This window comes from Chiloscyllium plagiosum, unplaced genomic scaffold (genome assembly GCF_037043375.1).
Source record: "Chiloscyllium plagiosum isolate Xiang-an unplaced genomic scaffold, Cpla_swu_hap1 HiC_scaffold_10, whole genome shotgun sequence".
NCBI classification, from domain to species: domain Eukaryota; kingdom Metazoa; phylum Chordata; class Chondrichthyes; order Orectolobiformes; family Hemiscylliidae; genus Chiloscyllium; species Chiloscyllium plagiosum.
Genome location: NW_028270148.1, coordinates 97,863,741 through 97,883,255, shown reverse-complemented (window position 1 = coordinate 97,883,255; position 19,515 = coordinate 97,863,741). Strand labels below are relative to the sequence as shown.

At 41.7% G+C, this 19,515-nt stretch overlaps 1 protein-coding gene across 3 annotated transcripts in view; it reads right to left on the bottom strand.

The window, feature by feature from the left end:
• adgb (androglobin) overlaps positions 1 to 19,515 on the bottom strand; it is a 386,047-nt gene that overhangs the window by 199,661 nt on the left and 166,871 nt on the right. The window lies entirely within an intron of this gene.

Genomic DNA, 19,515 nt, shown 5'->3' with positions numbered 1-19,515 from the left:
GCCCCCAGTCCATATCCCTCCAAACCCTTCCTATTCATATATCCATCCAGATGCCTTTTAAATGTAGCAGTTGTACCAGCGTCCAACACTTCTTCTGGCAGCCCATTCCATACACATACCATCCTCTGCATGAAAAGGTTGTCCCTTAGGTCTCTTTTATATCTTTCCCGTCTCATCCTAAATCTATGGCTTCTAGTTATAGACTCCCCCACCCCAGAAGAAAGACTTTGTCTATTTATCCTACCCATGCCCGTCATGATTTTATAAACCTCTATAAGGTCACTCCTCAGCCTCCGACGCTCCAGGGAAAACAGTCCAACCTATTCAACTTCTCATTGATAGCTCAAATCTCCAACACTGGCAACATCTTTGTAAATCTTTTCTGAACTCTTTCGAAGGATAGAAAGGATTGATAGGAAGGAGACCAGAATTGCATGCAATATTCCAAAAGTGGCCGAACCAATGCCCTGTACAGCCGCAACATGACCTCCCAAATCCTGTACTCAATACTCTGACCAATAAAGGAAAGCATACTAAACGCCTTCTTCACTATCCTATCTACCTGCGACTCCACTTTCAAGGAGCTATGAACGTGCACTCCAAGGTCTCTTTGTTCAGCAATGCTCCTGAGGACCTTACCATTAAGTGTATAAGTCCTGCTAAGACTTACTTCCCCAAAATGCAACATCTTGCATTGATCTAAATTAAACTCCATCCTGAGTCCATTGGCCCATCTGTTCAAGATCCCATTGTAATCCGAGGTAACCTTCTTCACTGTCCACTATACTTCAAATTTTGGTGTCATCTGCAAACTTACTAACTGTACCTCTTATGCTCACCTCCAAATCATTTACATAAATGATGAAAAGTAGTGGACCCAGCACCGATTCTTGTGGCACTCCAAAGGTCACAGGCCTCCAGTCTGAAAAATGACCCTCCACCACCACCCTCTGTCTTCTACTTTTGAGCCAGTTCTGTATCCAAATAGCTAGTTCTCCCTGTATTCCATGAGGTCTAACCTTGCTAACCAGTCTCCCATAGAGAACCTTACTGAAGTCCATATAGATCACGTCTATTGTTCTGGCCTCATCAATCCTCTTTATTACTTCTTCAAAAAACTCCATCAAGTTTGTGAGACATGATTTCCGATGCACAAAGCCATGTTGACTATCCCTAATCAGTCCTTGCCTTTCTAAATACATGAACATCCTGTCCCTCAGGATTCCCTCCAACAACGTGTTCACCAATCTACAGTTCCCTGGCTTGTCCTTACTACCTTCCTCCAGTCTTCCAGCATCTCACCTGTGACTATCGATGATACAAATATTTCAGCAAGAGGCCCAGCAATCAATTCCCTAGCTTCCTACAAAGTTCTAGGGTACACCTGATCAGGTCCTGGGGATTTATCCACTTTTATGCATTTCAAGACATCTAGCACTTCCTCCTCTGGAATATGGACATTTTTCAAGATGTCACTATCTATTTCCCTACAGTCTATATCTTCCATGTCCTTTTCCACAGTAAACACCAACGCAAAATACTCGTTTAGTATCTTCCCCATCTTCTGTGGTTCCACACAAAGACCGCCTTGCTGATCTTTGAGGGGCCTATTCTCTCCCTAGTTACCCTTTTGTCCTTAATGTATTCGTAAAAATCTTTTGGATTCTCCTTAACTCTATTTGACAAAGCTACCTCATGTGCCATTTTTGCCCTCCTGATTTCTCTCAAGTATACTGCCTTTGTGCTCTTCTAAAGATTCACTCGATCTATCCTGGCTATGCCTGACATTTGCTTCCTTCTTTTTCTTAACCAAACCCTCAATTTCTTTATGATTTAGAGATGCTGGTGTTGGACAGGGTGTACAAAGTTAAAAATCACACAACACCAGGTTATAGTCCAACAGGTTTATTTGGAAGCACTAGCTTTCAGAGCGCTGTTCCTTCATCAGGTGGTTGTGGAGTATAAGATCGTAAGACACAGAATTTATGGCAAAAGTTTGCAGTGTGATGTAACTGAAATTATATATTGAAAAAGACCAGGATTGTTTGTTGAGTCTCTCATCTTTTAGAATGAACATGTTACTTTCAGTTCTTACATACGTAATTCGCAGAACTTCTTTAAAGTTATATTCTCAAGTGAACGTTAACAACTGGTGTCATGTCGGCCCAGATAATACATTGAAGGTGTGAGTGCCCGATGTGAAACAGTCTGTGCCACAATGTTCAGACTGATTCTAATCTAAAAAACAGACTTACAGAATCTTACATGGATTCATGCAGTTTTTGAGCAAAATAAAATGTAATTCAGCAAGTACAAATTCACCCCACAAACTTATATGTGTGTGTGCATGGGGGCAGGTATGATTATGAGTATCTGTGAGAGAGTGTGTATGTGTGAGTGAAAAGGGGCATAAGTCTGTGAGCGGGTGTGAGTGTGGGAATCGATGTGTGAACGTGTGTGTGTGTGTGTGTGTGTGTGTGTGTGTGTGTGTGTGTGTGTGTGTGTGTGTGTGTGTGTGTGTGTGTGTGTGTGTGTGTGTGTGTGTGTGTGTGTGTGTGTGTGTGTGTGTGTGTGTGACAGAGAGAGATCGGTTTCACTATCCAAGTTCGGTACCCATGGGGATGGCCTCAACCGAGACCTTGGGTTCAGGTCACACTTCAGGTGACGCCACTGCACCACAGACAGATACAGACACAGACACACACAGACACAGACGCACACTCACAGACAGACAGACACACACTCACAGACACAGATACTCCCCCCCCACACACTCCTACAGACACATATACTCTCCTACAGACCCTTTCTCATACATAAGCTCTCATAGGCTACACATACACTCACACCTACATGCACCCTCTCACAGACTTATACACCTTGACACTCACACTCACACACACGCTCACAGACACTCATAAACACACCCGCCCTCACACACACCCACATGCATGCGCCCACACACACACACACACATAAGTTTGTGGGGTGAATTTGTACTTGCAGAATTACATTTTATTTTGCCCAAAAGCTGAATGAATCCATGTAAGGTTCTGTAAATCCGTTTTTTAGATTAGAATCAGTCTGACCATTGTGACACAGACAGCCTCACATAAGGAGCTAACACCTTCAATCTGGGCCGACATGACACTAGTTAGAGTCATAGAGATGTACGGCATGGAAACAGACCCTTCGGTCCAACCCGTCCGTGCCGACCAGATATCCCAACCCAATCTAGTCCCACCTGCCAGTACCCGACCCATATCCCTCCAAACCCTTCCTATTCATATACCCATCCAAATGCCTCTTAAATGTTGCAATTGTACCACCTCCACCGCATCCTCTGACAGCTCATTCCATACACGTACCATCCTCTGCGTGAAAAAGTTGTCCCTGAGGTCTCTTTTATATCTTTTCCCCTCTCACCCTAAACCTATGTTCTCTAGTTCTGGATTCCCCGACCCCAGGGAAAAGACTTTGTCTATTTATCCTATCCATGCCCCTCATAATTTTGTAAACCTCTATAAGGTCACCCCTCACCTCCGATGCTCCAGGGAAAACAGCCCCAGCCCGTTCAGCTTCTCCCTGTAGCTCAAATCCTCCAACCCTGGCAACATCCTTGTAAATCTTTTCTGAACCCTTTCAAGTTTCAAAACATCTTTCCGATAGGAAGGAGACCAGAATTGCACGCAACATTCCAACAGTGGCCTAACTAATGTCCTGTACAGCCGCAACATGACCTCCAACTCCTGTACTCAATATTCTGACCAATAAAGGAAAGCATACTAAACGCCTTCTTCACCTGCGACTCCACTTTCAAGGAGCTATGAACCTACACTCCAATGTCTCTTTGTTCAGCAACACTCCCTAGGTCCTTACCATTAAGTGTATAAGTCCTGCTAAGATTTGCTTTCCCAAAATGCAGCACCTCGCATTTATCTGAATTAAACTCCATCTGCCACTTCTCAGCCCATTGGCCCATCTGGTCCAGATCCTGTTGTAATCTGAGGTAACCCTCTTTGCTGTCCACTACACCTCTAATTTTGGCGTCATCTACAAACTTGAGAATGTAACTTTAAAAAAGTTCTGTGAATTACATTATGAAAGAACTGAAACCATCATGTTCATTCTAAAAGATGAGAGACTTAACAAATAATCCAGATCTTTTTCAATACATAATTTCAGTTACATCACACTGTAAACTTTTGCTATAAATTCTGTGTCCTACAATATTATACTCCACAACCACCTGATGAAGGAGCAGCGTTCCGAAAGCTAGTGCTTCCAAATAAACCTGTTGGACTGTAACCTGGTGTTGTGCAATTTTTAACTCAATTTCTTTAGTCATCCAGCATCTCCTATATCAACCAGCCTTTCCTTTCACCCTAACAGGAATATACTGTCTCTGGATTCTCGTTATCTCATTTCTGAAGGCTACCCATTATTCAGCCGTCCCTTTACCTGCGGACATCTGCCCCCAAACAGCTTTTGGAAGTTCTTGCCTAATACTGTCAAAATTGGCCTTTCTCCAATTTAGAACTACAACTTTTAGATCTGGTCTATCCTTTTCCATCACTATTTTAAAGCTAAAAGTATTATGGTCGCTGGCCCCAAAGTGCTCCCTCACTGACACCTCAGTCACCTGCCCTGCCTTATTTCCCAAGAGTAGGTCAAATTTTGCACCTTCTCTAGTAGGTACATCCACCTACTGAATCAGAAAATGTTCTTGTACACACTTAACAAACTTCTCTCCATCTAAACCCTTAACACTATGGCAGTCCCAGTCTGTGTTTGGAAAGTTAAAATCCCCTATCATAATGACCCTATTATTCTTAGAGATAACTGAAATCTCCTTATAAATTTGTTTCTGTTTCCCGCTGACTATTAGGGGGTCTATAATACAATCCCAACAAGGTGATCATCTCTTTCTTATTTCTCAGTTCAACCCAAATAACTTCCCTGATGTATTTCTGAGACTACCCTCCCTCAGTACAGCTATAATGCTATCCCTTATCAAAAACGCCACTCCCCCTCCTCTCTTGCCCCCCTTTCTGTCCTTTCTGTAGCATTTATATCCTGGAACATTAAGCTGCCAGTCCTGCCCATCCCTGAGCCATGTTTCTGTAATTGCTATGATATCCTAGTCCCATGTTCCTAACCATGCCCTGAATTCATCTGCCTTCCCTGTTATGCTTCTTGCATGAAGTAAATGCAGTTTAATTTATCAGTCCTACCTTGTTCTCTGATTTGTCCCTGCCTGTCCTAACTGTTTGACTCGCTTCTTTTCTCAACTGTACCAGCCTCAGATTGACCTCTTTCCTCATTATCTCCCTGGATCCCACCCCCCCTCCCTTACTAGCTGCTCCTCCTGAGCAACTCGAGGAAATCTCCCTGCCAGTATATTAGTCCGCTTCCAATTCAGGTGCAATCAGTCCTTCTTGTACAGGTCAGTTCTAACCCAGAAGAAATTCCAATGATCCAAAAATGTGAATCCTTCTCCCATACACCTGCTCCTCAGCCATCCATTCATCTGCTCTATCCTCCTAATCCTACTCTCACCAGCTCGCAGCACCAGGAGTAATCCAGATATGAATGCTAAATGACTAAAGAAATTGACGGTTTGGTTAAGAAAAAGAAGGAAGCATATGAAAGGTGAGATCAGATAGATCGAGTGAATCCTTAGAAAGTATAAAGGAAGTAGGAGTATACTTAAGAGGAAAATCAGGAGGGCAAAAAGGGGACATGAGATAGCTTTGGCAAATAGAATTAAGGAGAATCCAAAGGTTCTTACAAATATATTAAGGACAAAAGGGTAACTAGGGAGAGAATAGGGCCCCTCAAAGATCAGCAAGGCGGCCTTTGTTTGGAGCCGCAGAAAGTGGGAGAGATACAAAATTAATATTTTGCATCAGTATTTACAGTGAAAAAGGATATGGAAGATATAGAATTTAGGGAAATAGATGGTGACATCTTGTGAAATGTCCAGATTACAGAGGAGGAAGTGCTGGATGTCTTGAAACGGGTAAAGGTGGATAAAACCCCAGGACCTGATCAGGTGTACCCGAGAACTCTGTGGGAAACTAGAAAAGTGATTGCTGGGCCTCTTGCTGAGATATTTGTATCATCAGTAGTCACAGATGAGGTATCGGAAGACTGGAGGTTGGCAGACATGGTGCCACTATTTAAGAAGGGTGGTATGGACAAGCCAGGGAACTATAGACCATTGAGCCTTACCTCAGTGGTGGGCAAATTGTTGGAGGGAATCCTGAGGGACAGGATGTACATGTATTTGGAAGGCCACCTCCAAACAGACCCCACCACCAGGGATATATTTCCCTCCCCACCCCTCTCCGCCTTCCGCAAAGACCGTTCCCTCCGTGACTACCTGGTCAGGTCCACGCCCCCTTACGACCCACCCTCCCATCCTGGCACTTTCCCCTGCCACCGCAGGAACTGTAAAACCTGTGCCCACACCTCCTCCCTCACCTCCATCCAAGGCCCTAAAGGACCCTTCCACATCCATCAAAGTTTTACCTGCACATCCACTCATACCATTTATTGTATCCATTGCTCCCGATGCGGTCTCCTCTACATTGGGGAGACTGGGCGCCTCCTAGCAGAGCGCTTTAGGGAACATCTCCGAGACACCCGCACCAATCAACCAAACCGCCCCGTGGCTCAACATTTCAACTCCCCCTCCCACTCTGCCGAGGATATGGAGGTGCTGGGCCTCCTCCACCGCCGCTCCCTCACCACCAGACGCATGGAAGAAGAACACCTCATCTTCCGCCTCGGAACACTTCAACCTCAGGGCATCAATGTGGATTTCAACAGCTTCCTCATTTCCCCTTCCCCCACCTCATCCTAGTTTCTAACCTCCAGCAACACGATCCCCTTGACTTGTCCGGACTTGTCCGACCTGCCCAGCTCCTTTTCCACCTGTCCACTCCACCCTCTCCTCCCTGACCTATCACTTTCATCTCCTCCCCCACTGACCTATTGTACTCTATGCTACTCTATCCCCACCCCCACCCTCCTCTAGCTTATCTCTCCACGCTTCAGGCTCTCTGCCTTTATTCCTGATGAAGGGCTTTTGCCCGAAACGTCGATTTCGAAGCTTTTCGGATGCTGCCTGAATTGCTGTGCTCTTCCAGCACCACTGATCCAGAATTGGATGTATTTGGAAGGGCAAGGACTGATTCGGGATGGTCAACATGGCTTTGTGCGTGGGAAATCATGTCTCACAAACTTGATTAAGCTTATTGAAGAAGTAACAAAGAGGATTGATGAGGGCAGAGCGGTAGATGTGATCTATATGGACTTCAGTAAAGCATTCGACAAGGTTCCCCATGGGAGACTGATTCGCAAGGTTAGATCTCATGGAATACAGGGAGAACTAGCCATTTGGATACAGAACTGGCTCAAAGGTAAAAGACAGAGGTTGGTGGTGGAGGGTTGTTTTTCAAGACTGGAGGCCTGTGACCAGTGGAGTGCCACAAGGATCAGTGCTAGGTCCACTACTTTTTGTCATTTACATAAATGATTTGGATGTGATCATAAGAGGTACAGTTAGTAAGTTTGCAGATGACACCAAAATTGGAGGTGTAGTGAACAGCGAAGAGGGTTACCTCAGATTACCTCTCTGAGCCACCTTGATCCTGGCATCCGTGAGGCAATACACCATTCTGATTTTTCGCTGCTGGCCACAGAAACATCTGTCTGTGCCTCGGACTAGGGAGTCTCCTAACATAATCGATCTCTTGGAACCCGACGTACCCCTCATTGCATTAGAGCTAGTCTCAATACCAGAAACTTGACTGTTCGTGTACATTCCCCTGAGAATCCATCATCCTCTACATCTTCCAAAACAGCCTACTTGTTTGAAATGGGGATAGCCACAGAAGACTCCTGCACTACCTGCCTACCTCTCATACCTTTCCTGGAGTTAACCCATCTATGTGACTGTATCTGTGACTTTCCCCCCCCCCCCTTCCTATGACTGCCATCCATCACCCCCCCATGCTCTTGTAAATTCCTCATTGCCTCTAACTGTCGCTCCAACCAATCCATTCAATCTGATAGGATTCGTAACCAACGGCATTTATTGCAGATATAATCATCAGTAACATGTAAATTCTCCCTAAACTCCCACATCTGACAAGAAGAGCACATCATTCTACTAAGGACCATTTTTGCTTCTTCCAATCTGCAGACCCAGAAAGTAGCACCATTTTATTCCTCTACAAAACACTGCTCCAGGCTAACTTAATACTTGTGGCTTATATTTTTAAGTTTAATCAAGAGACATATCCCACAAAACATATCATCAAGAAAGAATCCACTCTACTCACTACTGCAGACTTATTGTAAGGCAATACTTAAAACCATTTGCTTATCTGTTTCTGTGCTGTGACCTCTCCCAAACAGGTTCCTCCAAGATCAGTTGTGAATTTCACTGTATGTTAACTTTCCCAGACACACTCTGATGTCCAGCATTACATGAATTCAACAGCAAAGGCAGTAACTGCACAGGTTCAGAGAGCAGTGTGGGTTTCTTTCTCTCTCTCTCTCTCTCCTGCACAGACCATGTGCTGCCTTTGTTTGTTCCTCTCTCTTTTAAAAGTACTATTTTATGACTTATTTTTCTCCAAAGTTCCAAAAAAATGCAATACCATATAAAACAGTAATTGCTGCTCCTGGAATTCGAGGAAATCACCTCCAACTTGTTTGGAAATGCAAAATCTTGCGGCATCGTTCTTTCAGAAAATAACTGGGAGTTTGAATTATTTTTTAAACATTAACTATCTATCTAACTAACTATAGCAGAACCCTTAGAAGTATTGATATGCAGGGAGATCTGGGTGTGCAGGTTCACAGATCACTGAAGGTGGCAGCAAAGATAGATAATGTAGTAAAAAACGCTAATGGCATGCTTCCCCTCATTGGAAGGAGCAAGATTCGCCTGCTCCTTGGATGCTGTCTGACCTGCTGTGCTGTTCCAGCACCACAATATCGACTCTGATCTCCAGCATCTGCAGTCCTCACTTTCTTCACTTATAGAACTTCAGTTAGGCCACACTTAGAATATCACTTATAGTTCTGGTCACCACACTACCAGAAGGATGCGGATGCTTTGGAGAGAGTACACAGAAAAGGTTTGCTAGGATATTGCCTATGGGGGATTTTAGCTCTGAATAAAATTGGATAGACTGGGTTTGTTTTCACTGGAATGCAGGATGTTGTGGAGTGACCTGATAGAAGTTTATAAGATTGTGAATGTCATAGATAGAGTGGAAAATATAAGGATTTTTCCCAGGGTGGAGGTGTCAATTACTAGGAACATAGGTTCAAGGTGTGGGATGGAAAGTTTAAACAAAATGCCTGAGGCACGTTTTTCACACAAAGGGTGGTGAGTACTTGGAACGCGCTGCTGGAGGAGGTGGTGGAAGCATAGCAGCATTCAAGAAGCACCTGGACAAATACATGGAAGGGAATAGAGGGATATATATCCTGCAAGTGGAGACAGATTTAATATGAAAGGACAAAATGTATCGGTGCAGGCTTAGAGAGCCAAAGGGCTTATTCCGGTGCTATATTGTTCTTTGTTCTATCTCTGCAGAGATTGTGAAAAGTGCTTTGGAATTGTACTTATCCAGTCAAGTGGACAGTATTCCATCACACTTCTGACTTGTGCCTTGTAGACAGTGGAAAGTCTTTGAGAAGTCAGGAGGTGAGCCACGTGCCATAAACGACCCATTCTCTGACTTGCTCTTGTAGAAACAGTGTGTAGATAGCTGATTTAGTTAGGTTTCTGGTTAATGGTGACATCCAGGTCATTGCGGTGGGAGAATTAATGACTGTTTTGCATGTGATTGTCAAGAGTCGCCGCTTATAGTTTCTTTCACGTTGAAGATGGTTAATTTCTGGCACTTATGTGGCACACATGTTACTTGAGATTTATTAGCCCAAGCCTGGATGTTACACAGATTTTATTGCATGAGGTCACAGACTGCTTAATTATCTAAGGAGCTGCCTGTAGAACTTAACATGATTCATCTAACCTTTATCCTCTAGTTCCATTTTGGCTTCATGGTGACTCATCATCACTGAAACCAAGAAACACTGCCATGAAGATTACCATTAGTGGGTTCACTAATCAAATTGTCATTTAATAAGGATTCTTCTGAAAATTTTGTACAATGCCTGTGCAGTAGCACAAACTACCTGTATATAAATAAGTTAAGCAGGAAATGGGATAGTCAAGGTAAGCAGGCTCATGCAGTTTCCTTAATCATGACTCATGCTGCTCTGTTTATTTGATTCTCAGTGAGGCTGATGGATGAGAAATGACACGGCCAAACTCCCAGCTGATTGGCAGTGTTTATTCTAAATGCCAAAGGAGCTTTAGCTTACATCAAACACTAAAAGCTGTGGATTGAAATTGGTTTCAAGCAGTTGTTTGACCTGGATTTGAGTTCAATGTCTTGTACTGAAATTCAGTAGTCATTTATATAATTTTGGATTCATTTATTAAAAATCTATTATATTATCATAATCACTTATAATCAGTAAGCAATTCTTTTTGATTTATTCATATAAAATGTTCACATCCATATTTTACATCTCCCTCCCTTGCACAAATTAAACCATTGATTTGTATCTTTCTTTGCTTTGCCATCTATATCCGCACACGCAAACACTATTATAAACACCAACAATAGCATCCGTGATTAAGTCTTGCTCCATTGGTAGGACAGATGCACCAGAGCTGGTAGCATAGTATTATATAGACAGGAGGGAGTTGCCATGGGGGTCCTCAACATCTTCACTGGACCCCATGTAGTCTTACGGCTTCAGGTCAAGGAAATCTTTGGCTAATTCTCACAGTTGAAGTATCAGTACTCCTGATGCTGAACAGAACTTGAAGGAAATACTAAGGGTAGTAAGTTCACAGAAAGTATTTGAGTAGGGAACATCAATATCCAGCACTAAGAGTGGCTTGGCAGCACCACTACTAGCTGAATCCAAAAGGGCGTATCTGCTAGATTGAGACTGTGGCAGGTGGTGAGAGAAACCTTCTTGACCTTATTCCCTCTAATCTACCTCCATCCATGTTATTGTATTTGTTCATGACAGTACTGATAGGGGCAACTATTACATAGTCCTTGTGGAGGTGAAATCAGGCTGGATCTTCACACTGAGGATATCCTATATTGTTTTATGCTAAATGAGATAAAGTTTGAACAGATCTTGCATCTCAAGATTTGACTTTGTGAGGTGCTATGAGCCATCAATAGCAGAACTATATTCAATCTGTATCCTCACTGGTCCAGTATATCCCTCACTCTATGATCAGGTAACCAATCTTAGTTCAATGAAGAGTGCAGGACAGCATACCAAAAGCATCACCGAACATACCTAAAAATGATGTGTCAACCTGGTGAAGCTATCACACTACTTGCATGCCAAACAGTGGAAGCAGGATATGATACCAGGAGCTATGAAATCCTACAAATCATAGATCCTTCAGGAAACTCCACTAATATCACTATCCTCAATGATGGAGGAGGCCAGCATATCAGGTGAGAATTTATATCCATCCTCAGTCAGAAATGCTGAGTGGATGATCCATCTTGACCTTCTACTGAGGTCTTCAGTGTCACAGAGACTAGCCTTAAGCCAATTCAATTCACCTCACATGGTACCAAGAAACAGCTGAAGGCACTGGTTACTGTAAACAAAATGCAAACATTTGCATTCCGGCAATAGAACTGAAAATTTGTGCTCCAGGAGTAATTATGCCCCTAGTCCAGCTACAATACTGCCATCTACCTGGCAACATGGAAAATTACACAGACATACCCTGTCCTCAAAAAGCAATGCAAATCCTCCTAGCTAATTCCTGCCCTCAGTCCTCTCTCAACAAACTATTGCAGATGCTGGAGGTCTTAAATAAAAACAGGAAGTACTGAAAAAACTCAGAAGATCTAGAAGCAGCTAAGGAGAGAGAAACAGAGTTAATATTTTAAGTCTGAAGAGTCATATTGGATTTGAAGCATTAACTCTGTTTCTCTTTCCACACATGTCACCAAATTATCTGACTTTCTCCAGCACTTTGTTTTTATTTCGATGAAAAGGGTCATCGATGGTGTCACAATTGCTCCTTGCCGGTATTATATCCAGACTTAACAGAAGTTAATAGAGCCAATTCAAAGTCATTGTAGGTGTAGAATTGGTAAGATAAATTTATATGGCAAACAAAATGCCCTGGGTAGCTTGACCTAAAATTGCTAAATGTTCAAGTCCCACCTGTCCCAGAGGTGTGCAATAACATTGATTTGAAAATATTTTGAGCTTCAAACTGTAAGTTCAGGTTGAACCATTGACTTAGACTGTAAACGATTGTTACAACTTGGCTAGTTTTTACAAATATGATAATAATGAATGCTGTCCAGGTGTTGTGTTAATGTTACACAGCACTATAAAGAAAGGTCAAATTTCCTGCTTGTAGTTTCATATTGTTCTGCTCAAAACTTAATATAATGTGCAAAATGTTGAATACAATTTCTGCAGTTACTCCTGTGGAATGGCTTTTCAATTTCTGAAACTTGGGATGGATAGGGAGTCCAGACACTCATGACCATCACACGAACCAGGTGGGAAAAACCTGACATTGACCTAATACACTGGAATGGATTCCATGAAAATTAACAGTGTAGAATTAGGTTGGTCAGTTGATGCCTTTTTGCTGTTGGATCTGGTGAAAATGGGCCAATCCTGGCTGTTGCTATCAGAGTAGAGTGCCTGTTATAGATTGTCACTATCAGAGAAATGGCTAATCAGAAAATCTGTATGGACAGGGTGAGAAGCAGAAGTCTATTTCAGCACAGTGCTTGTTGAACTCTGACAGAACATTTTCTTTTGGCTGGTCAATAGCATCCTGTTAGTGGAAAATATCATGTCTGCTGCTACTGCAATAGCTTCATGTGTTGCACAAGTCATTGAGAATACCTCACTCTTCCAGGATATTCTGAGGAGAATGGGCATTTTCAGATTTGAAAATGGTAAATTTGAGTATTAAAGATCACCAAATGTTGAGGGGTGTTTTGACCAATCAGAGAGATGCAACTCTATTGAAGGAGAGGACCCTCAGGGAGGTAATTGCTGCTGTTAGTGTTATATCCACCTAAAGTACAATGATTAGGTCTGAGGCCACAGCAGCTGGCTTTCAGTACCACCTTTCTCCGTACCTGATGCCAGTTATCTCAATTAGGCCCACGAACAAAGTTTTATAGACATGCCAGATAAATGGCAAGCCCTTCGTGTATTGCTGGGTTAATAGCAGCAATGGTAAGATAAGACCTTTAATTGGCTTGAATTGCCCATTTTGTGCCCCAATTAGTGCGGAAGGCCATCCATGGGCTTTGCTGCCACAGATTTAATCAGATTGGAGGTATGATCCCCAATGCTGAGACTGATCAATATCAAAGGCTAGTACACAAAAAGTGGTGTTCTATGTAGCTCACCATAATCTCACTGAATGGTAGAGAGGGCTCAAGAAGCTAAAAAGCCTACTGCCGTTCCTCTCTCTTATGCTCTTGTTAAACAGAATATGGCTCTTTTACGCTTATACTTTTCTATAATTTAGTATTAGTATAACAAATCAAATTCCTATCAAAATACAACAAAGAACTGCAGATACGGAAATCTGAAATAAAAATTGAAATTGTTGGGGAAACTCAGGCCTATAAGCATCTGTGGAGACAAAGTAGAGTTAACGTTTTGGGTCCAGTTTTTGTCCCCTGTCAAAAGTGTTTTGTGAATTGTACCTCAAACAGTAACTTATTGGCTATGATTATGAAGCAGATATTAATTGGATAGGGTGGTATTAATAGTTTATGAATAAAATTATTAGTTCTTTAGCATTATGTGTTGTTGTTCTCTAACAAATCACCCAGCAAGATATTTTTGTTTGTCACACCATCTATCCCTGTATCTTCCTTGAGTGAAGCTATACAATTAGTGGCAATTTATGGATAGTTTTACGTCCTGGGCTTACATCTCCTATGAGTTGCATTTGAGACAGCTAATATTAATTTAACTTATGACCCTAAAGATTCATCATCAAAAGGACATTTTTCTTTCAACTATTTTGGGCTAGTTTCAAATCATGTCTGTCCAGTAGATGTAAAACTAAAGGAGACCTAAGGGGCAACTTTTTCATGCAGAGGGTGGTACATTAATGGAATGAGCTGCCAGAGGAAGTGGTGGAGGCCAGTACAATTGCAATATTGAAAAGGCATCTGGATGGGTATATGAAGAGGAAGGGTTTGGAGGGATATGGGCCGGGTGCTGGCAGGTGGGACTAGATTGGGGTTGGAATATCTGGTCGGCATGGACAAGTTGGACCGAAGGGTCTGCTTTTGTGCTGTACATCTCAATGACTCGCCTGGTTAAATGCCCTCTCAACACCAAATTTATCATGGCAGGAGAAGGGCATTAAATCCCACCCTGTATCTCTGTAAAATCCTCAACCCCATAACTCTCTGGTCTCTTAAACCTCTCTGTTTTTATTCACTGCACTTTCTTCTTCTTATTGGTGGCGTTTCAGTTGACTTGCACATTGTTGTGGGATTGTCTTTCTACGCTACTCTATCAAACCTCCTTTCTTCCTATAAGATACTCCTTGATATCGACCTCTTTAACTGAGCCTTTGATTACCTGACCTAGTCTCTTCTTATATGGTTCAGTATCATTTTTTTGCCACACTCCTGTGAAGTATCTTGAGGTATTTTAAAAGCATTATATAAATAAATTATGTTCTCGTTGTAGTGCCAGCAGCATCTGTACAGGAGGCATAATAAATGTTTGTCCATGTTTTCAAAAAATTATTCTCAGGAGGTAGGAGAGCATGAAGTGGTGGTAGGGGCTTCCCTTTGAACCAATGGCAGGTTGATACAATTCAATGTCTATCTAGGCTTTTTCCAAAGTCATTGAAGTAACAACCATGTTTGTGTGGAGCTAGAGTCACACATAAACCTGGGTAAGGATGTCATACTCGCTAGTCTAAAAAAACAGGTGTGAATCAGTTGTGTTTTTAATGGCAGCTTCATGATCACTTTTATCGTTAAGAGCTTTTAGATTTTGAATTTTTACCCGAGTAAAAATTTTCAAACAGCTGTGGTGGAATTTTAACTTTCATTCTCTGGACCGGTCTACTGACATAATTACCTACATGATAAATGAAGATTTCAGCGTGTCCTTAAAACATTTTCTCTGACCTCCTTGAGATCAGGTGTCATCCAGACGTCTTGAGAAAACGATCAGTTTTAGAAGTCAATTACTTAGCAGTGTGGAGATCAGCACAATTGATTTTGCATGGCCAAGGTTGCAATACCTTAGGAATTGGCTCTGGTGAGAATGCTGGAGTTGTCCATTTATCTTCTGGCTTGACTTCGAGTATCTTGCACAGGCATTCTCCAGTGCTTGAAAGTGCCTTTGATTTATAACCCCACTTTCAATGCCATATAGAAATATGATGACAACAATAACAAGTAGACTAAATAATCTGTCCTCTTATGGAGACATCTTTCCCAAAGACTCAGTTGCACCATTTTTGGAAGACAGTAAAAGGACTGCTAATGGTGTACTGAATCGTTTCCTTGATGGTGACTTTTCAGAAAGGTCACTGCTGTGATATTTTCAATTGCAAACTCACATTAGTGCATGGAAAGCACTTGCTGTAACCCTTACCATGTGGTAGCATTTCATTCAACAGTCAAAAACTAACCATTTAAACTCTAATGCAGAAAAATGGCAAAAGCAGAAGAGAGAGCAAAAATCTGGTTCTAAAATTCCCTTTGCTCAGGGCAACTCTTGCCTTTCATTTCTCAAGCCCAGAGTCTTCAGAATTAACCTACTGACTCATCTGAGGATAGACAAACCGTGTAATTTGGCAGAAGCTACTCTCATTTCAAGAAGATGATGACACTGTAATTGCTCATATAGTACAACTTCAGTTATTTTTCCTGCCTTTTAAAATTATCTATGACTTCAATTCTATTAAAAATAACTGGGTTTGAATCTACATGCAGTTACAAGCTCAAACCATGAGGTGACAATGTGAAATAAGATTTGAAAATCTCTGCTACATTGTGATTTTGTTCCTCTTTTGTTTCATTTCCAACTCCAATGCTCCATCCTACCATACTCTCCGTTTTCCAAATTTCACCAACAATTTTCTATTTAACCATAGCCAATAGCTGATAGTAACATGCTCTGATACAACTATCTTAGAACTTTAACTGAGTAATGTACTCAGTCTTGACTGGTCTTTACAACATTACAGGACAGCTACTGCTATGTTTTACAATAATGAAAATTCACATTTATATTGCACCTTTCATAATCTTTGGATATCTCAAAATCCTTGCACAAATTAGGTACTCGTGAAGTGCAAATCACTATTGTAATAAAGGAAATGTGGTAACTAAATTGTGCATCAATTCCTGCAAATAGCCATTTGCCTTTGACCAGATCATCTGTTATTTTTGAGATGTTTATTGAGATATATATGTTGCTCAGATCAAAGTGTTTCTTTGTTCGTTTTTAAAATTGTGCTTCAAATCCTGTGTTCATCCTATGGGAATCAGTTAATATTTCAATTGAATGATAACATCTTGATAGTTGAGTAGCCATTTGGTACTGTACTGGAGTGAAGTCTAGAAGTCAGAAGTGAGAATTGTCTTGGAGTGATTTGTAAACAAGGATGAGAATTTTAAAGTCAAGAGATGCTTAACCAGGAGTTAATATAAATCAACGAATATTGGGTGTTAGAGAAACAGTTAAGAAAACAGCAGTTACTGCAAATTAAGGCATTGGCAGCTGAGTTTTGGACGACTTCAAGTTTACAGAGGGTGGAATGTGAGAAACCAACTTGGATTGTGCTGAAATAGTCAATTCTAGGTGTAATGAAGGCATGCATGAGGGTATTAGCAACGGATGAGCAGAGTTAGGGACTAAGTCTGTTGATGTTATGATGGTGGCAATAGGTAGTCTTCGTGATAGCACAAATATAACATCAAAAACTCATTTCAGAATCCAACATGACACCAATGTTCCAAAGAGACCAAGTTGAAAATACACTTTTAAGATTATTTATGACATTTGAAATGGTATTTTTAAAATGTAGGACGGATGGAAGAATATCTGATCTGAGGAGTGGTAGACAGGGTTGGTGATTTCAATAAAATGTGGAGCTGGTAAAAAGCACAGCAGGTCAAGCAGCATCAGAAAACACAAGAGTCGTCCTGATGAAGGGTCCTGTCTGAAAAATTGACTCTCCTGCTCTTCTGATGCTCTCCACATTTTATTAGATTCGATTACTTACAATGTGGAAACAGGCCCTTCGGCCCAACCAGTCCACACCGACCCTCCGAAGAGTGACCCACCCAGACCCATTTCCCTCTGACTGATGCACCTAACACCACAGGCAATTTAGCATGGCCAATTCACCTGACCTGCACACCTTTGGACTGTGGGAGGAAACGGGAGCACCCAGAGGAAACCCACACAGACACGGGAGAATGTGCAAACTCCACACAATCACCCAAGGCTGGAATTGAACCTTGGACCCTGGTGCTGTGAGGCAGCAGTGCTAACTGCTGAGCCACCGTGCTGCCACTGACTCTGATTTTCCAGCATCTGCAGTCCTCACTATCTCCAGGCTTTGTTAATTACAAAGCAAAAAAAGGCCCATGTAATGTTAGTAAATGTGTGTGATTTTGGAAGTTCAACATTAGGAGAGCCTGATGAAATATTGTGAGGAGACAATCTGGCTTCTCCGGTCTCAAAGTCAGAAGAGGGCAAATTATTCTCGTTGCTATCCCAGATCAAAGAAGGGCTGAAGATAACTTCTAAACAAGTTGAGTTAGTGTATCGATTGACTTTTCAGATCTGAGGAAAAGTTTAAAGTTAAAGCTAATTGATTTGCATTTCTATCTGGAAACAGATCATTTATGTCATAATACTATGGAGATTGTTGAAAGGCTTTTCCTTGATCTCAACTTATCTCTGCTGATTTCACTTTCGGTGGGAAAGTCAGCTTGGGAGCAGTCTGTAAGAAGGCAATCTTTGCCTAGGACAAAAAGCTTTGAGGGCTGATTTGGAATCACTGAGCAGGAATTGCATGTTGAATCTTTGCTTAGAATGAAATGACCAAATTCACGAGGAATTAAACACTAGCTGTCAGATCCACCTATTGTGCTGGCAAAGCAGCATTTGTTGCCCATCTTCAATTGCGCTTGAACTGGGTGGGTTACTATGCCACTTCAGGGAACAGTTAAGAGCTAATGGCATTGTTGTGGGTCAGACTGCGTAAGGATTACAGATTTCCTTCTCTAAAAGATATCCATGAACCAGGTGGGTTTTTATAACAGTTGACAATAATTTCATGGTGACCATAAATGAGGCAAGGTTTGAATTCCAGATGTTGTTAATTGACTTGAAATTCCACCAAATGCCCTGCGGTCCACCTGAGAGCTAAGACCGCAGGAAATCACCAACTGCTGTGTCCACTGAATTATGACAAAACATTCAGGATTTGGTCACGTTCACAGATAATTCCAAATAAGGCTTCCTTTGGCATTAACTTTGGAAAGTAATAATCACAAAGCAATACCCTTTGTCAGGAGACATGGTGAAGATGCTGAGAAATGTTCCAGCCTGGTCAGCTGCCACCTTTTCAGGGTAATAACATTTGGGGTTGGTTACAGAACCCAGGGTAGGAAAGGTTGATGGTTGAGATCTCTCTACATAATCAGTCACCCTAATTATTTAATAAATTAATTGAGTTTTATAGAGCTTTAAGTGTCTAACCTATCTTTGTCGAAACATATCTGTTGTCTCACAGAAATGGGCACCAAACTCCTGGCAGGAGGTTATATATTTTCTGTCTATTTAAATTCCTTCGAGCTACTCAGTACAACTTATATCTCAACTCTGAGGAGATATTTACTCTTTAACTTATTCATTCTTGGAATGGAGGTGTCATTGACCAACATTTAATCTTTACCCACTCTTAAATGAACTGAGGGGTTTATTAGTCTATTTCAGAAGAGTGTGGCAGGCAAAGCAGGAGTGTGTTTGAATAACTAAGTCCAGAAATAATAGGTATATATAAAGGGTATTAACAGCCCATGAGTTAAGGTAAGATTAAGCCCTCAGCTCCAGCAAAAATGGGGCTCTTTTGAACTCGGTACTCAGTTCAAATAACCCTGCTGAGTTCAGATTAACTTCATGTGAGAGCCATCTCCTGATCATGTTCTCCTACCAGTGAAAATAGAATCTGTCGGAGGTGAAGGAGGAATTTTTGGTTTTGGGGTCCCAGCATCACTACAGACAAGGTGCAGAGTCTCTACAACTCTGTGAATATCTAGGCTAGTGTGTTTAGCTATAAAAAGGATGTGGAAAAACCAGCAATATATCTAATAATAAAGGGAGACTGACCAACCACAC